The sequence below is a fragment of the Schistocerca serialis genome, chromosome 11 (assembly GCF_023864345.2).
Source record: "Schistocerca serialis cubense isolate TAMUIC-IGC-003099 chromosome 11, iqSchSeri2.2, whole genome shotgun sequence".
In the NCBI taxonomy this organism is placed as follows: domain Eukaryota; kingdom Metazoa; phylum Arthropoda; class Insecta; order Orthoptera; family Acrididae; genus Schistocerca; species Schistocerca serialis.
The window spans coordinates 50,302,051-50,323,234 of NC_064648.1; the positions used below are offsets into that span (position 1 = coordinate 50,302,051).

A 21,184-nucleotide genomic window follows, 5' to 3' on the forward strand; every position below is an offset into this window, starting at 1 on the left:
GTTTAATTGGTGCATCTTTCGCAATAGACTCTTCTTGCCACCTCTCTATCATGACTTAACCTAACTGAAGCATTTTTCTGCCATGTTCCACCCTGTGTAGCTGGAAGTTGAGTATGGCACAATGCTGATACGGAAATCTAATCCAGTATCATGTTGTACCCCTCAATTGAATGTGACACAATGTCTAGTCATTGTTTAAATTAAGCCGTATTCAGGTGGATGCCTCTGTCCACAGTCCTAATGATGTGATGATGTCTTTATTCCCACTCCATGCAGTCTGTACTGTGGTGGGTCCAATTGCATACATTTCACCAGATCACTGCTGGTGACTGAAACATTCTCCCCTGTGTCCAATGATATCATGGAATCATTTTTGTTCCTATTCTTCTTATCCCATACAGATCTTATGGCATCCACATCTGCATACAATTTTGTATCTAGTCTTACTGGGAAGACCACAGGTGGACCAGGGGTCCCAGCTAGTGTTCAATACCTTATTTCTACCTGCTCCTCTACTTATAAAACTGTTACTTCTTCTTTCTTTATTCACATCACCCTGAGGCTGGCAACACTTCGTCCTTACATGGCCTGTTTGTCCAAACTTGAAATGTTTTATATTAGCTGCAAACAGTGTCCATTTGCCCTGTATTCCAGTAGACAAATTGATCTCCTCACACACTGTAGTTACCGCACTGCTGTGCGCAAATCTGTCAGACACCCTGTCCACACACATTCTGACATTTCTGCATGCAGCCCTCTTAAAAAAGCTTTGAAGACCCTCTGCTATGCTTCTTGCAAGATAATGTCATTAACTTCAGCATACTGCCCCAATGCACAGGTATGTCCATTGATTTTCCTTATCCTATCTGCAAATTCTTCCACAGTTTCTTTATTTCTCTTAGTTATTGCTGTGAATTGTTCCCTATAGTGTGTGGCACTATTTTGATCCATATATCTTAGAATTAACCCTTCTTTAAATTCTACGAATATTGTGGCTCCCTTCACAGCCCCTGTATACCCTAAATATGTTTTTACTTCCTTTGTTAGTATCAGTATTGTAACAGTCAATAATACTTCATTAGACCAACCGTGCATCTGAGCCAGATACTGAAGGTGAAGACATGCTCATTGTTAGTTGTTTTACCAGGACAAGGACCAATTAAACTTTTGTCTGACAAATTTACACTGTGTTGAATGATCGTGATCCTGTCAACCCACAAAGTTCCTTATTTTCTGCTGGTAATTCTGTTACCTTCTTGAACAATATGCATACTACTTCTGATTGTGGTACATATTGTGTCTCTGGTTCTATTCAAGCTTTGTCCTTGACAACACTCACTTCGAGAACTAACATTCACAAGACAAGAAGACAAAATACATTAACTTAATTCTTACATGTAATTATGAGCCATATTGTCTCCCAGCACTGCCTAGCCATATGGCCCAAATGATTACATGTGTAACATTTTCCTAGAAGTGATTTCATACATTGCACTTATGACCCTTGAGGTTACACTGTGCACATCTAACAGTCACTAACTAGTCCTACCTTCCATTACCTCTAAGAGTAGAAAAATCCACTGGTTCTCTATTCGCAATAAAATCTACGTTATAAAATTCACGACTGTCAGATGGCTTTTCTATGACCAAAATATAAGGATTTTCTTTTTCTTTAATTCACTGTAACATAGGGTGTAAGTTCAAACATTGCTCTAAGAAGCGATGGCAAAGTTCTGACATCAATGTTGCATGACCCTTGGATTGTCACATGTGGAGGGTGAAATGAGGTGTCAGGGCGACTGTAGATATGTTTAATTACTTTCTTTTTTCCAGCCCTCAGCTGTAGTATATCAGGAACAGCTTGGTAGAGGCTCCCAGTTGCTTCTTAAGTGAAATAGTAGGCATCTGTCATTGCTGACAGGTCAAGGAGCAAGGCTGAATATGGGGTCACTCAGTGTTACTGTCAGCAGTCACTCTGGCTGCGACAGGGATGCAGCTGATGATGGCCGTAAACTTCCTCCAGTGAGCAGCCAGCTCGCTTGTGCCTCACAGCAGGCTACCCTGTGTAGTGGTCAAACGGCAGACCCCATAGTGCATTCTAGGATGTCACTCTGGGTGTCACAGGCCTGTGGGTGTTGTTCGCTCTGATATTGAGACAAGAATTATTTAGTACACAAATAGCTGAATGTTTATTCGTTCCAGACTATGTTCATATAGGGCTTCAGGCAAATATTTTAAACACGACTGGTGGCAGGTGAGGAAAGGCTCCCGACCTTCTGCTAATGCACTCCAGCGTTGGCTGTTGCTGTATCACGCCCAACTGACTCAGCTTCGCAACACCAGTCGGTTGTGTATTGCTTTGCAGCATGTAATACTCCCACCCACCTGCAGCTGGCACTGTTGCAGCTCACTTCTGCTCTGGCATATTTTCTGACCAAATTCAGTTGACATGCTACAGACGAAACCCAACAAGGACTTACACCAGAGAGAGCATTGAAAGGACCTACAATCACACCAGTGTGTCACTGGAAAAAAGTTGTTGTCTACTTTAAGAGAAGACATTTTGGTCAAATCTTTCAAGAAGTACTGCATAGGTAATGCTCTGGTGGGCAGTGAAGACCATCTCTTATATGAAGAAGACAGTCGTTATGAAGGAGAAGTTCAATTTTGATATTCAGGGGCCTTTAGGTCAGTGCAGTTCTATACACAGAATTGTTGTTAGCCTGGCTTTGCAATCTAGTATTACAAATTGTAAAAATGTTACTTTTTAAAAAGTGCTTAAGTATGAATGTGTACCCTGTAGCCTGCAGCATCTTATAGTCTGTAAAATATACTGAGTACCCTCACTGATCGTAATTATCCTCCCAGCCTTCTACAAAATTAAATATATCATGCTTTATCTTTCCAGTCTCACATTGTATGGCCACAGAGGATCATTTCCCATGTAACTCAGTACCACCCAGGACTGGAGCAACTGAATTACATTCCCCACTAGGGTTTTGACTACCTCTTGTCTTGCCCTGAAGTGAGAAATGTTCTGGCCACTATCCTTCCCACACACCCCACAGTGGTATTCCACCATCCACCAAACCTACACAATCTACTCACCCATCCCTACACAACCCCTGCTTCCAACCCCGTACCTCATGGCTCATACCCCTGTAATAGATGTAGATGCAAGACCTGTCCCATACATACTCCCACCACCATCACAAACATCACCTATCCCACCAAGGACAGGGCTATCTGTGAAACTAGTCATGTTATCTACAAGATAAGCTGCAACCACTGTGCTGCATTCTATGTGGGCATGACACCTGACAAGCCATCTGTCTGCGTGAATGGCCAGCGAAAAAAGTGGACCACCTGGTTGCTGAGAATGCTGCTATTCATGACATCCTTTGTTTCAGTGACTGCTTCAACGTCTGTGCCATATGGATCCTTCACATCAACACCAGCTTTTCTGAATTGTGCAGGGAGAACTTCCCCTACATTCACGTAACCCTTTTGGCCTAAACATTCATTAGTCATTGTCCTCACCCATTCAGCCTTCTGTTCCATTCCAGCACCATGCAGCCCTCATCATTCCACCATTGCACCCAGTCTTTTTACTTGTCTCCTTTGCTGGTTCCCCCCTTCCCACCTCTCCCCTGCCCACTGTCTAATTGCCTGACAGCACGTAGCTGCCCTACCCTCTTTCCACCTCATCCTTGCATGCTCCCCAGCAGCACTGCACTGTAAGTCACCCCTACCCAACTATCCCTCCCCACTCCAGCCTCCTCGTTACCCCTGCCCAGTCACCACTCTCATCATGCAGTGGTGCTGCTACTCACAGTGTGGCTAAAGTTGCCGAGACTGCAGTCGTGTGTGTGTGTGTGTGTATGTCATCTATTTTTGACGAAAGGCTTATGGGCCAAAAGTTTTATTTGTCACACTCTTTTTGTTGTTCCTATCTGCAACTTAGCATCTCTGCAATATGGAAAATGTCAACTTTGCTTCCCCCTGCAGGTCTGGGGGTTAGAATAGGCTTAAGGTATACCTGCCTGTCATAAGACGTAACTAAAAGGAGTCTCTCACTCTTCGACCCTATAACTTCAGGTCCCATTTTATGGTTTGACCTGCCACTTTCCAAATTCTACAGAAGTGCGGGCCATATGGGGAAGGATGCCTTATGTGGTGCATGAGTTATCCATAGTTCCCCTAGATTGGATGTCCTGAGCCTATTGTCTTGGCTTTGCATCTCCACCTGCAATTCAACTATTTGGATGAGCACACTTTGCGGGGTATGTCATCTTCTTCCATTTTCTCCTGTACTCTTTCACCCTCATGGCAGTTTGGATTTCTCTGCGCCCAATATCCAGCACGGTAGCCAGTATGTTGTGGTGGGGCAATCATGTACCCATTTGGTGGTAGTCCCCTGACAACACAGGGATCGCACTGCTGATGCCTGAGCTTTAAACTACCCATGTATGCCAAGGAGTAGATGCCTGTCTTCCTGGGGCATCAGCACTCCTGGCAATGGCCAGCATGCCATGTGGCCTTTGCTGTCGCTGGGTGGCACCCATGGGGAGAGCCCATGATCGGAATGGGTGGCATCAGGGCAGATGACCCACAATGAATGAAGTCATCCCTTGCTGGTGACTAAGACACCAGCTGTCTCGAAGAAGGCAAGATCGAGTACAAAGCTGACAGATATGATCCTAAATCTTTTCCCTCCCTTGCTACACCATGGGAGAAACATAGGGCTACAGAAAGAAGATAGCCATATTCGCCTCGGTATTTAGTCTGTAGCAGAATGGACAGGGACTCTTTCTAGCCATGAAGCCTCAGATTTTTAATATCTTGAGGATAAGTTTGAGGAAGTGGCAGCACTGTCCAAGATGAGAAGCAGTGCAGTCTCGATTCAGACAGCATCTCCAGCCCAATCCCGGGCATTACTCACTTGTGACCGTCTGGGTGATAATCCTGTTTCTGTCACTCCCCATAAAATCCTCAACATGTCGAGGGGATTATTTTGCATTGCGACCTCCTCTTGCAGTCTGACAAGCTCTGTGCCAATGCAGAATGGTGGGGTGTTTTTTTCATCTGGCGCATTTACAGGGGACCCAAAGACAACAAGGTCACTACTGGTACTTTCATCTTGGCCTTTGAGGATGATTCATTGCCGGAGAAGGTCAACGTGATGATTTACCCCTGTGATGTTAAAACAAATGTTCCTCCCCATATGCGGTGCTTTATGTGCTGGAAATTATGGCACATGTCTTCCTGCTGCACTTCCAATGCCACATGTCGAGACTGCGAATGTCCACTGCATCCAGATACGCCCTGTGTGCCCCTTCTCACTTGTATCAGCTACGGAAAGCAGCACTCCCCCGGCGCGCCAGACTGCACAGTACTCCAAAAGGAGTGGAAAATCATGAAGTACAAGACCCTGGACAGATTGACTTACCAAGAAGCTGAATGTAAATTTGAACGATTACAACCCATATGGTTGACGTCGACATAGGCTGCAGCTACATTACCATCGCCATCACAAGTACCTAGTTTAGGAGCAAGCCCCCCCCCCTCCTCCCCAAATGCAGGGGACATCAGTCCCCACCCACCAGCCAGAGAAGCAACAGCCTCCTCTGGCTCATCTTGTGTGGAAGCGGTCGCTTGGGACTCTCTCTCCCAAGGTCTCCACTAATGCTACAGCGGACACTCGCCAGTGGCTAAAGGAGCCAAAAGCTGCTGGTCAAAGAGCTGTACGGTCTTCCTCCATGCCTGAAGCCACTTCAGAGAAGTCCTCTCAGCAAGCCCCTAAAGAGAAGTGACAGGGCAAAAAAAAAAAAAAAAGAAGTCTGCTAAGAAAGAGAACCCTCAGGTGGCCTCAACACCACTACTAGCTACCAGTTCTAAACCTGCGGATGAGGTGGAGATCTCAGCATCTACTGAGGACCTCGATCTCACTTGATGCCTCATCCACAATAGGAATGGATACAAATACTCAATCGGTGGTAGCAGATGATGCTGATGTGTAACCTGCCTCCTTGCATGCTTCATGCCTTCCCAGCCTCACAATAACCTCATCCTCCAGTGGAACAGCAGCGGCTTTTTCCACCACCCAACTGATCTACAGTAAATGTTTAGGTTTACACCTGCTTTCTGCATTGCCCTCCAGGAAATCTGGTTCCTGGCAATGCGGACCCCTGCCCTTCATGGCTATAGGGGGTATTACAAGAACTGTGGCAACTATAATAGTGCGTCAGGTGGAGTTCTTGTCCATGGCCTGAACTCTGTATGCAGTTAACCTGTGCCCCTTCAAACCACTCTTGAAACTGTGGCTGTCAGGATAAGGACAAAGCAGGAAATAACTGCCTGCAACATATATCATCATCCAGATGGTGCAGTACCCCTGAAAGCATTGGCTGCACTGATTCATCAACTCCCTAAACCTTTCCTACTTATGGGAGATTTTATCATCCATAACCCGTTGTGGGGTGGCACTATGCTTACTGGTCAAGTTAGAGATGTCGAAACTCGACCTCTGCTTCTTAAATACTAGGGGCCCCTACACGTTTCAGTGTGGCTCATGGCACTTACTCGGCCATTGCTTTATCCCTCTGCATCCCAGGACTTCTCCCATCTGTCCACTGGAGAGCCCGTGATGCCTTGTGTGGTAGTGACCACTTCCCCATCTTCCTGTCACTCCCCCAGCACCATTCCCCCCCAGATGTCTACCAAGATGGTCTTTAAACAATGCAGACTGGAAGCTTTCACCTCTGCTGTCACCATTGAAACTCCATCACATGGTACCATCAATGTGGTAGTTGAGCAGGTCACTAGAACGGTCGTTTCTTTGACAGAATTAACGATCCCTTGTTCTTTATAGTGCTCCAGCGAAAACCTTGGTGGTCGCCAGAAATCGTTAAGGCCATTAAAGAGCATCGACAAGCTCTACAGTGACGTAAGTGACACTCTTCTCTAGCACAGTTAATAGCTTTGGAAGGGCTCATGCTCGCATTCTCCAACTTATAAAAAGACGGAAACAGGCATGTTGGGAGAGGTACGTCTCGACCATTGGTGCCATATGTCACCTTCCTAACTCTGGAAGAAGATCGGACATGTATGTGCGTACCAGACCACGACAAGTGTTACTGGCACTAACATCAGTTGTTTGTTATCTACCGACACAAAGGCAATTGCCGAGCACTACGGTTGAGCCTCTGCACCCTCAAATGGCAGATGGAAAGGAAAGCACTCTAGTTCACTGAATGTCACATTGAACCCTATAATGCTCGATTTACAGAGTGGGAGTTTCTCAGCGCCCTTGCACATTGCCCTGACACAGCTCCTGGGCCAGATCAGATCCACAGTCAGATGATGAAACATCTATTGTTTGACTAAAAGTGCCATCTCGTTATCATCTTCAACTGGATCTGGTGCGATGGCATCTTTCCATCGCAATGGTGGGAGAGCACCATTATTCCAGTGCTCAAACCGGTAAAAACCCACTTGATGTGGATAGCTATTGGCCCATCAGCCTCACCAACGTTCTTTTTAAGCTGTTAGAATGTATGGTAAGTCGACAGTTGTGTTGGGTCCTGGAGTTATGTGGCCTACTGGCTCCATGCCAGGGCAGTTTCCGCCGGGGTCACTACCATTGATAATCTAGTTTCCCTTGAGTCTGCCATCTGAACAGCCTTTTCCAGACGCTAACACCTGGTTGCTGTCTTTTTTGATTTATGAAAAGCTTAAGACATGACCTGGCGAAATCATATCATTGCCACATTATATGAGTGGGGTCTCCAGAGCCCATGCCTGATTTTTATGCAAAATGTCCTATCGATCTGTACTGTCCGTGTCCAAGTTGCTGCCTCCCGTAGTTTGCCCCACATTCAGGAGAATGGGGTCCTGCAGGACTCTGTATTGAGTGTATATCTATTTTTAGTGGCCATTAACTGCCTTGCAGCAACTGTCAGGCCATCAGTCTCGCCTTCTCTGTACGCAGATGACTTATGCATTTCATGCAGCTCCTCCAGTATTGGTGTTGCTGAGCAGTGCCTACAGGGAACCATTCGCAAGGTGCAGTCATGTGGTCTAGCCCACAGGTTCTGGTTTTCAGCTGCGAAGGTGTGTGTCATGCCCTTCTGTCGGTGTCGTACCATTCATCCGGAACCAGAACTTTACCTTAAGGATGATCCACTCACTGTAATGGAGACATATCGATTCTTAGACTGGATTTCAACACGTGATTGACGTGGCTTTCTCACCTTGGTCAGCTGAAGTGGAACTGCTGGCAGCACTTCAATGCCCTCTGGTGCCTGAGCAACACCAACTGGAGTGCAGATCGCACTAAGCTGCTGCAGCTCTATAGAGCCCTTGTTCAATCTCGTCTTGACTATGGGAAACTGGTTTATTGTTTGGTGGCACCCACAGCGATATGTTTACTCTACCCGGTTGACTGGTAACAGGAGGTTTCAGGACAAGTCCAGTGACCAGGTCGGAGTCCCTCCATTGAAGGTTAGACATGCACAACTGCTCGCCAGGTATGTTGCACACATTCATAGTTCTCCAGAGCATCCACATTACCATCTCCCTATCCCATGCACGGTATTTCATCTCCTGCATTGGAGGCCCAGGTCAGGGCTTATGACTGCAGTTCGCAACTGATCTTGTCTGTCTGGAGTCCTTGCTTTTACCACCTATGCTCAAGGTCCATTCATGTACACCTCCATGGTGTACACCGAAGCTGAAGCTTTGCCTGGACCATTCACAGGTTGCTAATGGATGAGTTAACTCTGCAGCTCTCTGCTGTCACTTCCTCTCGATTCTTGACAAGTACCGGACCGTGAAGTGGTTTACTCGGACTGCTCCATGGGTGATGGTCACATTGTCTTTGCATTTGTTCATGGAGAGCATACTGAACAGCACTCCTTGTCAAATGGCTGCAGTGTTTGGACTGCAAGGCTAGCAGCCATTTCTCGTGCTCTTGAGCACATCCAATGTGCCATAGCAAGTCGTTTCGTCTCTGTGCTGACTCCTTGAGCGCCTACAAGCTATCTACCAGTGCTACCTGCACCATCGTTTGGTAGCGACCATCCAAGAATCCATCTATGCCCTTGAATGGTCCGGTCATTCCGTGTTGTTTGTGTGAACCCCAGGCCACATTGGAACCCCAGGAAGTGAACTTTCTGACAGGCTGGCCAAATGGGGTAAACGGAAACCACTTATGGAGGTCGGCATCCCTGTAACTGACCTGTGATCATTATTACACCACAAGGTTTTTCAGGTTTGGGAGACCGAATGGCATAATCTCAGTATGCAAAACAAACTCTGCGCCCTTAAGGAGACTACAAATGTGTAAAAGACTCCATGCAAGCCTGTCGCAGGGACTCTGTGGTTCTCTGCTGGCTCCGCATTGGCCATACATGCCCTAAATCGCTCCAGGCAAATGCCGGGATGGTTCCTTTGAAAGGGCACGGCCGACTTCCTTCCCTAATCCTATGAGACTGATGACCTTGCTGTCTGGTCTCCTCCAAAACAAAACAAACCAAACAAATGCCGGCCATACATGGCTAACACATGGCTACTTCCTCTGTCGTGAGGACCCACGTCAGTGTCACTGTGGCTCACATATCACTGTCATCCACATCTTGCTGGACTGCTGACTTTTAACCACTCTACGGCAGACTTTTAACCTTCCTAGAATCCCACCTTCGGTGTTGGGTAACAATGTTTCAAACCGCAGATTTAATTTTAGGTTTTATTTGTGAGGGGGTTTCGTCATACAATCCAAGGGTGGGCATTTAGCCTTCTCTCTGAGGTCGCCACCCTCCCTCCATTGTAACTCTGTCACACTTTCTTTGCATTTGTTTGTCTTCGTTGTCATCTTTTCCCTACATGTGCTCTTCTCGCCTTGTCTTTTTGGGGTGGGCGTTTTAATGTGTTGCAGAGTGGCTGGCTCATCCTCATTTATTATTGTGATCAGCCTATATGCTCTATGGTTTTAATACCTTCTTCTGCTTTTCTTTGTAGCGTATGTTTTCCCCATTTTTTGTTCATTCCATTCATTTTCTTTTTAGGTGTGCTGCTGAGTGTTTTTGTACCTTGAGCCTTGCTTCCGTCAGGAAAAAAGAGTCTGATGACCCTGTATTTTGGTCCCTTTATACTCAAAACCAACCAACCAATCAAGTTTGCTCTTTATAATATTGTTACATTCCTTCCCGGATTTTCCATTGTTGTTGATCCAACATTGAAATTTGTCCCACAATTCTAAGACCATGAATAAAACTAACTGCAGTTCTGTCTTTATCAGTGATGAAAAGGTAGAAAACACACTGCTATATTATTGAAAGAGAATGTGGAGTATGATAATTCAGTTGAATATTGGGTAGTAGTATTGACAGCATGATTCAGGACCGTGTGTGCAACACAGTAGTGTGTTCAAAAGAAGGATTCTAGGACATAAATATGTAAATTAAGTTAAGGCTGTACAGAGAATACCATGCCTTGATGCACAATGAAAAGGCAATTTACTCGATAAACTCTACATAAATAGGTGTGCCAGGCAGACGAAAGGAAGGTAAGACAGACACTACTTCATTGAAACAAGCTGCTTTCAAATATGAAGTCCAGTCAAAAGAAGTGTGTCAACAAACATTGCTTGACATATTTTGAATCACCCAGCAATGAAAACTCTCTCTTCAACATAAACTGGAAAGTGGAGTGACCACTCCTGAAGATGGTTGAGGAAAATATTTGTGTAGGCCACATGTCATATCAAATGATGACAGGTCCCTGATTCAAGAACTCAGTTTGAGTTTCTCGAAGTAAGAATAAATCTTCGAAAGAATGTCTGTACCACAATCTCAATCTGTGCAGAAATTAATGATTCTCTATGATCAGAGTTTCAGATGAGATACAAATGCACAACATAGAACTTAGTCAGTTGTTATGCAAAAGCAGACTGAGCATACAAACTGCTAAAAAATAACACAGAAATGGCTACAAAGGAACAATATATATGTTACATGCGTGGACGTATAACACGTGGTACTTTGTCATAAATTGGCACATTCCATGGTATTCTGCCAGAGACAGTTGCCGTCATATAATTTCATGGTTCATGACTTTGGTACTTAACTAACACGGTAAGTTTAGGGGATGGATCTGGTGCAAGGTGTGATTCAGCCAAAATAGTTTCCTGTCTGATTAAATTTGTGATGCTTGAAAAAGGTATGGGACACAAACTAATTATATGGTCTGACCACCATGTTGGGCAGAACGATAACTGGAGAATTTTAGCACTTTATTTCTATCTGGTCAACTGCAAGTACTGTGTAGAAATACATAAAAATTTTTTATGTTAGAGTGATAGTTTCCTGCCTTGTGACAGGAACTTTGCAGTGATTGAGGAAAGAAAGTGTCAAAAGTTATGGCTCCTTTAGAATGGAAGCATGCCATTGCTTAGGCCACTGTAGAACCGTCGAAGTTGACCATACAGGAGATGATGGAAGACAAGGGCATTGGATCTGTTGAGCTGGTTCTCAAAATGCCACCTACTTTGAAAATTACTGCTGTGCTCTGGTTGAAGCGATGCAGTGATGATCCTCAAGGCATAAGCAGTTTCATCCATGTGAAAGACATTGTATTGTGAAACATGTTTTTGAACACGAAGTAAAAGAAATTCTGTTGCATTTTGGTTTTTGGTTGCTCTACAATGGGTACTGAAACTTGTAAGGAGAAGAAAGGCAATCTATTGGATGTGACGAAATACAGGGAATCAAAATCCAGGCATTTTATGAAAACATTCAGTGTGCCAACTGAGTGTAATGTGCCAGGTTTGGGCTCAACTTCATAACAAACTCATGTTCTATTACTTATTTAAGACCAAAGCAATCAGTTTACTATAAATATTAGTTTGTATCTTGATGTAATTTTTTTATTTAATACTTTGAGACTCTAGGCAACCTTATAGTTCTAGTAGAGTGTGATATACAGCAATGCTGTATATCAGTTGCTATACACTGTTTTTCCATTTTAATAGTTATGTATTTTCTAAAACCTATCCTTAGTGCAATTTTAAAAAGCACAACCAACGATTTTCAACAGTCTGCATCTGCAAACAATAAATATCTGCTATTACATTTTTATTAACAGTTTTTGTCGATTTCCTAAAAACTTGGAAATATACCATACAGCGTTATTCATGCACATGCTTCATTTTGCTGTGATTATGTGCATCTATCAGGTGACACTAATTGAGAATATGATTGATTGGTACCTTCTTCCAACCACTAGGAAACTTCCATGGGCTCAGAGATGTTTGATATGCTGCTGTTAGAGAAGGAACAAGTTTAGTGTAATATGAGTGGTATTGTACAGCCATCTCATATTGCCCAGGTGCCTTTTCTCTATTAAGTGAGTACACAGTATAAAATCAACAAAAATTGATCATCTCAGAATCTGTCATTATGATGTTTATGCCGGTACTGAAAGGAGGAACTCCATTATGATATTCCACAATGAAATAGATTTGAAAGAGAAAATTGAATATTTGGCCTTGTGTCTGTTATCTTCAGTTTGTATGCCAATAGGGCAACTGATAGTGATTTCAGTCCAGCTACTGACACTGTGTGCTGATTGCTTACTGTGAAAATTCAATCAAGATGTGTAATGTTAATGCTTTGAAATTGGTCCTATGATGTACTGAGTTTCAGGGTAGTGAACAGATCTGATTTCAGAATGTCTCTCTACAGTCCCATGCATGGGTCAAGGCCATCTACCACTGAGTATCTACCCTGTTAAAACCACCAGCTGCCTGTCAGTCAAGCAACATCTAAAAGTATGAAGTTAGGCATATATTGTAATAGTTAATGTATACTTAAACAAGTTGTTTAAACGAATTTAAATGCAGTGACAACTAAATAAGGAAATGTAAACACAGTGACAAAGTTAAGTTGGATGGTGTACTGGCAATGTAAGAAATTGATGGCCATCCTTAAAATCATTAGATTGAATTATATAGGATCACATAGCAAGGGTGAACACTTCAGATTGAAGATAATGCAGTTCAATTATGTGAATAATTGTGAATATTTGACAAATTCCCCAGTTACATAAGCTAATGTGAAATCGGAACTAAGTCCAGCTGGGTGTAATCATCAGTGATGCTGTGTCAGTGTCAATCAAAGTTCAGTACAAAACAGATCTATCAGTTGCGCAAAGTGATAGTTTGTCAGTCACAAGAACATACAACAATTTAATGTAATGAGAAAATGCCAAAATCCTCATGTATTGCTCAAAATCTTAACATCCATACAATTTTAGAGAGCTGAAATGACACAACTGGTTGGCTGCCCAGAGACTTCGGTTCAACTACTGTCAAAACCTATGCAGACTTAACAGTAACAGCCCAGACTATGTGAGAAACACACATACATTACCAAAGACTATGAGGCACAGCAGCACTGTTTATTTGAAACCTCAAGAAATCATACCATGCTACTCATTTTCAAAACATCTTACAAAACTTAATTAAAATAAGTGATTGAAATTACATTGTTCTTATTGAAACTAATCAACTTGAAATAAACACCTTCCCATACTGGTCACTTTGGAAGCTTACCAAACATTCTAAGATAAATATTAACATTAAATATCAGTGAAAACATGATAAACAGCCATCATATGCAACTGTTAAAATAAGTCAATACAAGGAAATATTACTATAGAAACGAGTTTGTCATATCAGATGAGATCATGATTTCCTGCTCATTTACATAGTGCTTTAATGTACTATGTAGCACATACCAAATTCGAAGTACAACCAGTTGAACTGGACCCATCTTGATCACACTGCTTAGTAGTTAATTTGTCAAAAATACCTGAACACAAATCCACTAAGGATGATGGATTTAATTTGATTTTGGCAGAGAAGCTAAGACAGCTTTGGTCTAACCTGGCACTGAAACAGTTTATTGTGCAGTATTGCTCGCTGTATATCTAGTAAAGCCAACTAGTGCCCTTAGATAGTGCAAGGAGTCTCTCTGCCCATTATTTGTTAGACACAATTTCTTCACTTCTAGTTGCTCTGAAAATTCTGTCTCTTTGCTCTCCAATGTCATGCATTGGAACATTAGGTGTGATGCAGTTTCTTCACTCTCATCACAGATGCTACATTTATGGTCTTCTTCCATTATACCCATTGTATGTAGGTGGTTTTTTTTTTTTTTTTTTTTTTTTTTTTAAAATTCCCATGACTGGTCATCAGTCCAAACATGAGTTTTATCTCTTTCCTCTTCGAGCCCAGGGTTACAGAGCATCTTTTAAAGCACAACTTGGGCATCGTTACCTTACCATGTTTTTGCTTATAGACCTTGGTCTAGTATTCTATGTGCTTCTTCTAAGCCAGTTCCATAGTTCGTTTGATCATAGCATTGGTGATTATCAGAACAGGTACCGGTCCACTGAATGGAGTCTTTGCCCCCATCCTGGCCAACCTGTCAGCTTCTTTATTGCCACTGATCCCTGAGTGACCAAGGACCCATATTAAGTTTTTGCTATTGAATCCGCTAACTCCCCCAAAGCCCTGTGACATTCTGCAATAATAATATATTGTGCTGCAGGAGCTCCCAATAATTTCAGGGCTACCTTGCTGTCTGAATAGATGTAGATGCTATGATCCTTGTAGCACCTATATATATTCTCCTCCACACACGCCTTGATTGCAGTAATTTCAGCTTGGAATACCAAGGCCAGTTTTCCTAGAGAGATGATGCCCTCCAGTTTTGGCTGAACCCTGTACACCCCGCCCCCAGCGCCTTGGTCTGATTTTGACCCATCAGTGAACCAGACAGTGTCCTCTGCATGGTGTCAAACTGTTTTCCCACTGCTCCCTGCTTCCAATTATTGTATTGTAAGGCTTGTTGAAGCAGTTGGGAGTTGTTACATAGTCAGGCGGCATTTCTCAAGCCATTCCTATATTTTAGTGTGTGAGTCTGGATATCCAATGTGATCCAGTTTTTACCAGTTTTGAGTGTGTATGCACCAGCTGCTGCCTTCATCTTAACCCAAAGATGTAGTGGAGGCATGTCCAGCATGACTTACATCCCAGTGGTTGGTGTGCTACTAATTCTGCCTGTTGTGGTAAAGCAGGCCAGTTTGTGCACCTTAGCAAGCTCCTTAGCTGCAGCCTGCTGTTGTACATTCTTCCACGACACTATGGCCCCATAGGAGATCCTAAGTCTAACCACTGTTGTGTGTGTCCAGTGTATACATCAGGATCTTAGGCCCCAGTTTTTGCCACAAGGCCTTCTGGTACTCACTAGAGTACAATTCGCCGTGGAGCAGATGCTCTTAATGTGAAGGGTCCATGTTAGTTTCTCATCTAAGATTATCTCTAGATATTTCACTATCCCCTTCACAGATAGAGCTTCATCAAAAAGCTTTAGATGTCCTTCTTCGTGATTGGTACCACAACAGTCTTGTTAGGATTAACGTTTAGGTCCTATGTAATGTACCAGTCTTGCACAATGTCCAGTGCACCTTGTGCCATATTCCTAACCTTGTCAGCAAATTTGCCAGGTATTACTATGACAAGGTCATCTGCGTATCCGTGGCAAAAGCATTGTCTGTAATTTAGTTCCTCAATAAGTTCGTTCTCCAGTAGATTCCACAATAAAGTGGACAAAACTCCTGGACAACCTCTAGTGGTGTTAATTACTATTTTTTCATTCATCATGTGGCCTCTACCCTCCTTCCACTAAGCATGGCCCTAGTCCACCTACATATAGTGGTCACTAGGTCATGCACCTCTGTTGACCTAACCATGGAATCAAAGTTTGTGTTACTAAAAGCCCCCTTGACGCCCAGGAAGATGCAGAGGGCTGTTTCTTGAAAGGAAAGTGCTTTCTCCACCCTCCCAACAAATAGTTGGAGAGCTGTCTCACTTGATTTACCTGGTTATGTGTGTTAGTTTGAATGTAGAGGAGCCCTAGTTAGCCTCCTCTCCCCAGCATGTACATTAACTCGACTGATTGGTCTCATATCCTTGGCCTTCGTATGATCAATTCTCCCTGGCTTTGGAATAAAGACAACCTTCACTGCCCTCCAGGCATTGGGAATGACTCCCACTGCTAGGCTAACCCGGAATAACGAGCAGAGGACTCTCATAAGATTGTCTCCTATTTGTTTTAAGAGAGCTGGAAAGATTCCATCTGGACCAGGTGACTTGACCAATTAGAATGTTGCCACCGCCCATTGGATTTTACTGAAATTGACACACTCCTTGGCTGATTCCCAGTCCTCTCTTTGAGTGCCTGAGAACCATTGCCTTTCAGGGGTCGCATTCTGCTCTATGTTATCCGCCAGAGCATATTGAGGAAAATGAGTTTTGAGGAGCAGTTCCAGTGTCTCATGTGCTGTCTCTGTATTTTCCCCATCGTCCTTCCTCAATTAACCTCCTGGATTAGTTGGTACTCTGGTGAGGATTTTGTGAAGCCTGGCTTGAGATAAGCACCTTCCCATGCTGGTCACTTTAGAACCTTAAGAAACATTCTGAGATAAATATTACATTAATTATCAGTGAAATCATGATAAATTGCCATCATATGCAACTGTTACAGTAATTAAATACAAGGAAATATTTCTATACAAACAAACGTGTCATATCAGGTAAGATTGTAATTTCCTGCTCATTTACATGGTGCTTTAGGTTACTACGTAGCACTTACCAAGTTTGAATTACAACCAATTGAACTTGACACATCTTGATCACACTGCATAATAGTTAATTTGTCAAAAACATATCTAATACACATTTGATAAGGATAAGGGTGTAGTGTAAAATATGCTCTCTTTTGGTGTATGGAATTGTGGAGTTCATTTAGCTCTGGTCAAATTAATTGAGTAGTTCTAATCAAATTGTAGATACCCTGGATCCAGTTGAGTTCCAGTCAAACTATGTATTCACTGTACAGTTTGATGTATTGTTTATGCTTGTGGCAGTTTTGGCTTACATGTAGTACTATTTAGCATTATTGTAATCAGTGTTTATAAAATTAATTAATGAGAAACTATACAGGGCTCTATTTAACTCCTGAAGTTGGGCTGCACAGTTTGAAATAGTACTGTTGAATTCAATTTTAGTGTTTTTCTATATAATATTTGTGAATAGTATTTTATAGCAGGAAAGTGACAAATTAGCAGTTGGCTATGCATCTGATTTTTTGAGAGATCAATCAACAGAGTTAGAATATTTGATTTGTTGCATCCTTTGTTTATTGCTGTCCCTCACTAATTTTGGCTGCATTCATCTTTTGTTTGTCAATGAGTTTATGATTATGTTTAAATGTGTGACAAAAATTCTACTTGCCATCATAGCACTGACCTTGGGAAAGTCCTAAAATTGCTTAAAGATTCAAGTGCAAAAGTTACATGAATGTGAATTTAAATACTGCCTCACAGTTGTCGGCCTTTTCTCACAGGAAAGTAACCCCAATGGATAGTAGGTTAAGGGCATTTCTCTTGACTTAGAAGGAACGTAGTTCACCAGAGCAAAATATTAAATGTATAGATTTTCATGTTTCAGTGTTAAATGGGAAATGTTCAGTGTCAATCAATCCTGTGCATTTGATGGTAGATTCACATCACTATCTCACGTATAATATTTGAAAGTTTGAATGCATGACAGATTTTCAGTTACCTTCATTATTTGTTCAAATTAATTTCCAGTGGTGCTTACAAAGACTTGATACCATATATTGCAGTTTATAAAATTGATTTGTTTCTTCAAAAAACTGCCTCCAAAATTGAGGTGTGTTGCACTCAAATTTAATATAACAAGTCCAGTGTTCCAGTCAAAATTCCCGGTTGCCTTAAAAATGGCCATATATTCAGTGCTGCAGGAAATCTATTTCTATCTAGTAACATTGGATTCAATTGGCAGAAGACATGCACCAGTGCAATGAACATGTTACAGGGATTCACAAGTTTTGTTGAGATGTTTCTCTTGGAACACCAGCTGATTGCGTACAAATCATTCTGTCCTTCCTCCTCTCTCTTCAGGGATGACCTGACCTTGGCTTATTGGTTACTGTTGTTTCATGTTTTTGCTATTGACTGTGCACACTTGTTTGTGGTTGTGATATGCCATAGTCCCTAGAACTACTCCCAATCTAGAAGACATGCAAAACAGCTTGTCTCACATCAAGCGAGTGTTCTGTTTTGCTATACTTCTAGTTCTCTGCAAGTAAACAATCACTGGGTGAATACCTCAGTCATAGTAGTTACTGGATACCATACCATCAAGGCAAGTTACAAACTTTCGAGCTAAAGGAATACATACATACATTGTTGTTGTATGATCGTATTTGTTCACTAGATATGTAACCACAGCAGTGTGCAGCTCTTGATGGAGTGACACTTGAATGCATTGCTCTTTTTTGACTGCATGCAAGCAGTACTGACAGCATAACAACACCACTGCAAAATATTTCTGATCACTGCTGTAGCCTAACAAAACACTCCAAATACTGTTATCTGCATATTTGCAGAGACTCTTTGAGCTGCTTGCTGCAACTTGTTTGCAGTACATATACGATTGCTATGCTTTACTGAAAAGGTACTACAAATATGGAACAATTTTTTTTCCTGATCAATTACAGGCCAGCTAAGGTTTTACATTTATTTATGCTACTCCTCCTTCTGTACACATTTTTCTTTCCACGCACCTGACGTTCAGTTTCTATCTTGTCTTTTTGGAACTGTTATGCTGTGGAGAATTTACCAACTCAATCCTGTTTCTGTATTTGGTTTGGTTTTAAATATCTTGCTAATTTATACAAGTTTCTTGTAGGTCTTTGTGCACTCTTGTAAGGCATTGAGATTTTTTAATGGTTTTAGTACTGCTACAGAGTTTTCTTTTCAGTATGCTAAGACTCATTAACCTTGTATGCCAAATTTTGTCTCCAGTTATTTTCCTACATATTTATCTATACTTCTGTATTGTTTCTGAATTTAAATGTTTGTGGTGGTATTCTGTTTCCTAATATCTTTTTCGTAATTTTCACTATCTTTTTGTTGATTCTAAAATTAGTATTTGTGATACAGATGTGTATTCTGTGTGATACAGATGTGTATTTTGGCCAAATGACTACTTTGCAAGTTGGAGGTTCTGCAATTTTGGAGAATGAATTTTTACTATAAACATCTTCTGTTAACTGAAATGCAGAGTCCATCTTTTATAGTCTTCCTCTTGTGGTTCCATTTTCCCCACCGTTTGGCTACATGACTTCTCATAGATCCTTAAATTTGTCTTCCCCTGACCCTCCCACACTTCGTATTTGATAGGGATGTTGCAGTCCTGTAGTTACCCATTACTGCTTCACTGCTGCTTATCAGAGGAGACGACTAGTCATGCTTTTACCACTGTTTTTCTTTCTCTCTGTTCTGTGGTTTCTCTACATTGTCAGCATTGCTAAATTATCTACAAAAGTTGAACAAACAATTTTGAAATTATCAATTTCCTAACCAAGTAGTATTCAACTTCTGGTAGTAGATTCTGAGAACAGCTCCATCTGTTCAATATTCACTTTTGTAGTATAGTCTGAAAGAAGAATGGAGTTAGTACATTGCCTTGGCTATAGTCTGTTCTTATCTCAAATGAGGCTGTAGTTCTTTTAAGAAGACCCGTGTTGTCTTCTGTATTTCAGATTCTTTAAGAATTTTTAAATAAAGCATTCTTGCTTTGTAGTCATAGGCCTTCTAAAATGTTACAGATGTATTCCAATTGTATTTTGCTCCTTTAGTCCTCTATCAATTTGGCCTTCACAGGACCATCCTGTCCTAAGCCATCTCTGATATATCTTGTATTTTAGAATTCTGCTGTTGTCTCCTTGAACTTTTGATGGAATTTCATTGAATCTTATGTGAACATGGTTATCAGTTATTCTAGGCCAGGAATCTTACTTTTGTTATTCAGTGGTAATGGTCAATTTCAACAGATATCTATGTCTGACTCTGGAATTCATCATCTTTTCGGAATTGTGCTTTGTTACTGGCACACAAGCTGTCTGATATTCTCAAATCATATTATTGTTGTCCTCGTATCTTTTTAGTGGTGTATGCTAAATGTCTTTTTCTTTGCAGTTTTCCTTTTTTTTTACATCTAGTCAGGCAGACATTCATAAATGAAAACATTTTCTACCAGGGCTGATATGGAATGTACTTATTCAAAATTAATTTGGCAGTTGTACAATTCTCAAGTGTGATGTCTGAATCCTTTATAATTCCTTTTGAGGTAATACTTTTGTGTTAACCATGTTTACAAATTCCATTTTCTTTACAAGGTGGGAGTCTTTGTAATCTGTATGCCTAGAAATTGGTAGTACTTCATGTACTAATTTCTATCAAAGTCATGTCATACTGCACATCTTAATATCCACTCCCCAAGCACTAGGCATGACATTTAATAACACTGACTTAGTTCATAGTAAGCTGTCACTTGAGAATGGCATAACAGTCAAAATTCCAGTTGTGAATAAATTCATTTAATAGCAGTTTGGGCAGATAATGTTCTCATCTCCATTCTGTGCCAGTCTGAGGATAAAAGTTAAATAAAATCTGTATGTTTTCCTCTGGAACTTCATCAGATGCTTCTCAACATTGTTCTGAGGACTGTTTTACCTTCTGCATTGTTATCCTGATCTATTGGTGCATGTGCATTAATTATTTTGTACCTCTCACCTAAATATTGAATTATTCCAGGGAGATAGACTTCTGGAGGTAATGAAAAATTTGGATTTTGGATTGTTTGGGGGAAGAGGCCAAACAGCGAGGTCATTGGTCTAATCGGATTAGGAAAGGATGGGGAAGGAAGTCGGCCATGCCCTTTCAATGGAACCATCCTGGCATTTGCCTGGAGTGATTTAGGGAAATCATGGAAAACCTAAATCCAGATGGTCGGGTGTGGGATTGAACCGTTGTCCTCCCAAAAAATTTGGCACCGTTTGCAACATAATTGCCATTTATGAATGCAGAGCCTAGTTCTGTAGTAGTTTCGCGAATTTCTTCCCTGTGTTCTTTGTGAAGAATCTACAGTTCTCTGATTGTGGTATTTCTTCATCTGTGAATGTGATATTTTGTAATGCCAATTTTAACTTGTCCATTTACAATGTGTGAAACTATTTTGAGTTTGCCAATA

The 21,184-nt window shown here is 41.8% G+C and overlaps 1 protein-coding gene across 7 annotated transcripts in view; it reads left to right on the forward strand.

Moving 5' to 3' along the window:
* LOC126426991 (zinc finger protein 431-like) overlaps nucleotides 1–21,184 on the forward strand; it is a 183,579-nt gene that overhangs the window by 66,131 nt on the left and 96,264 nt on the right. The gene's annotated exons all lie outside the window — the stretch shown is intronic.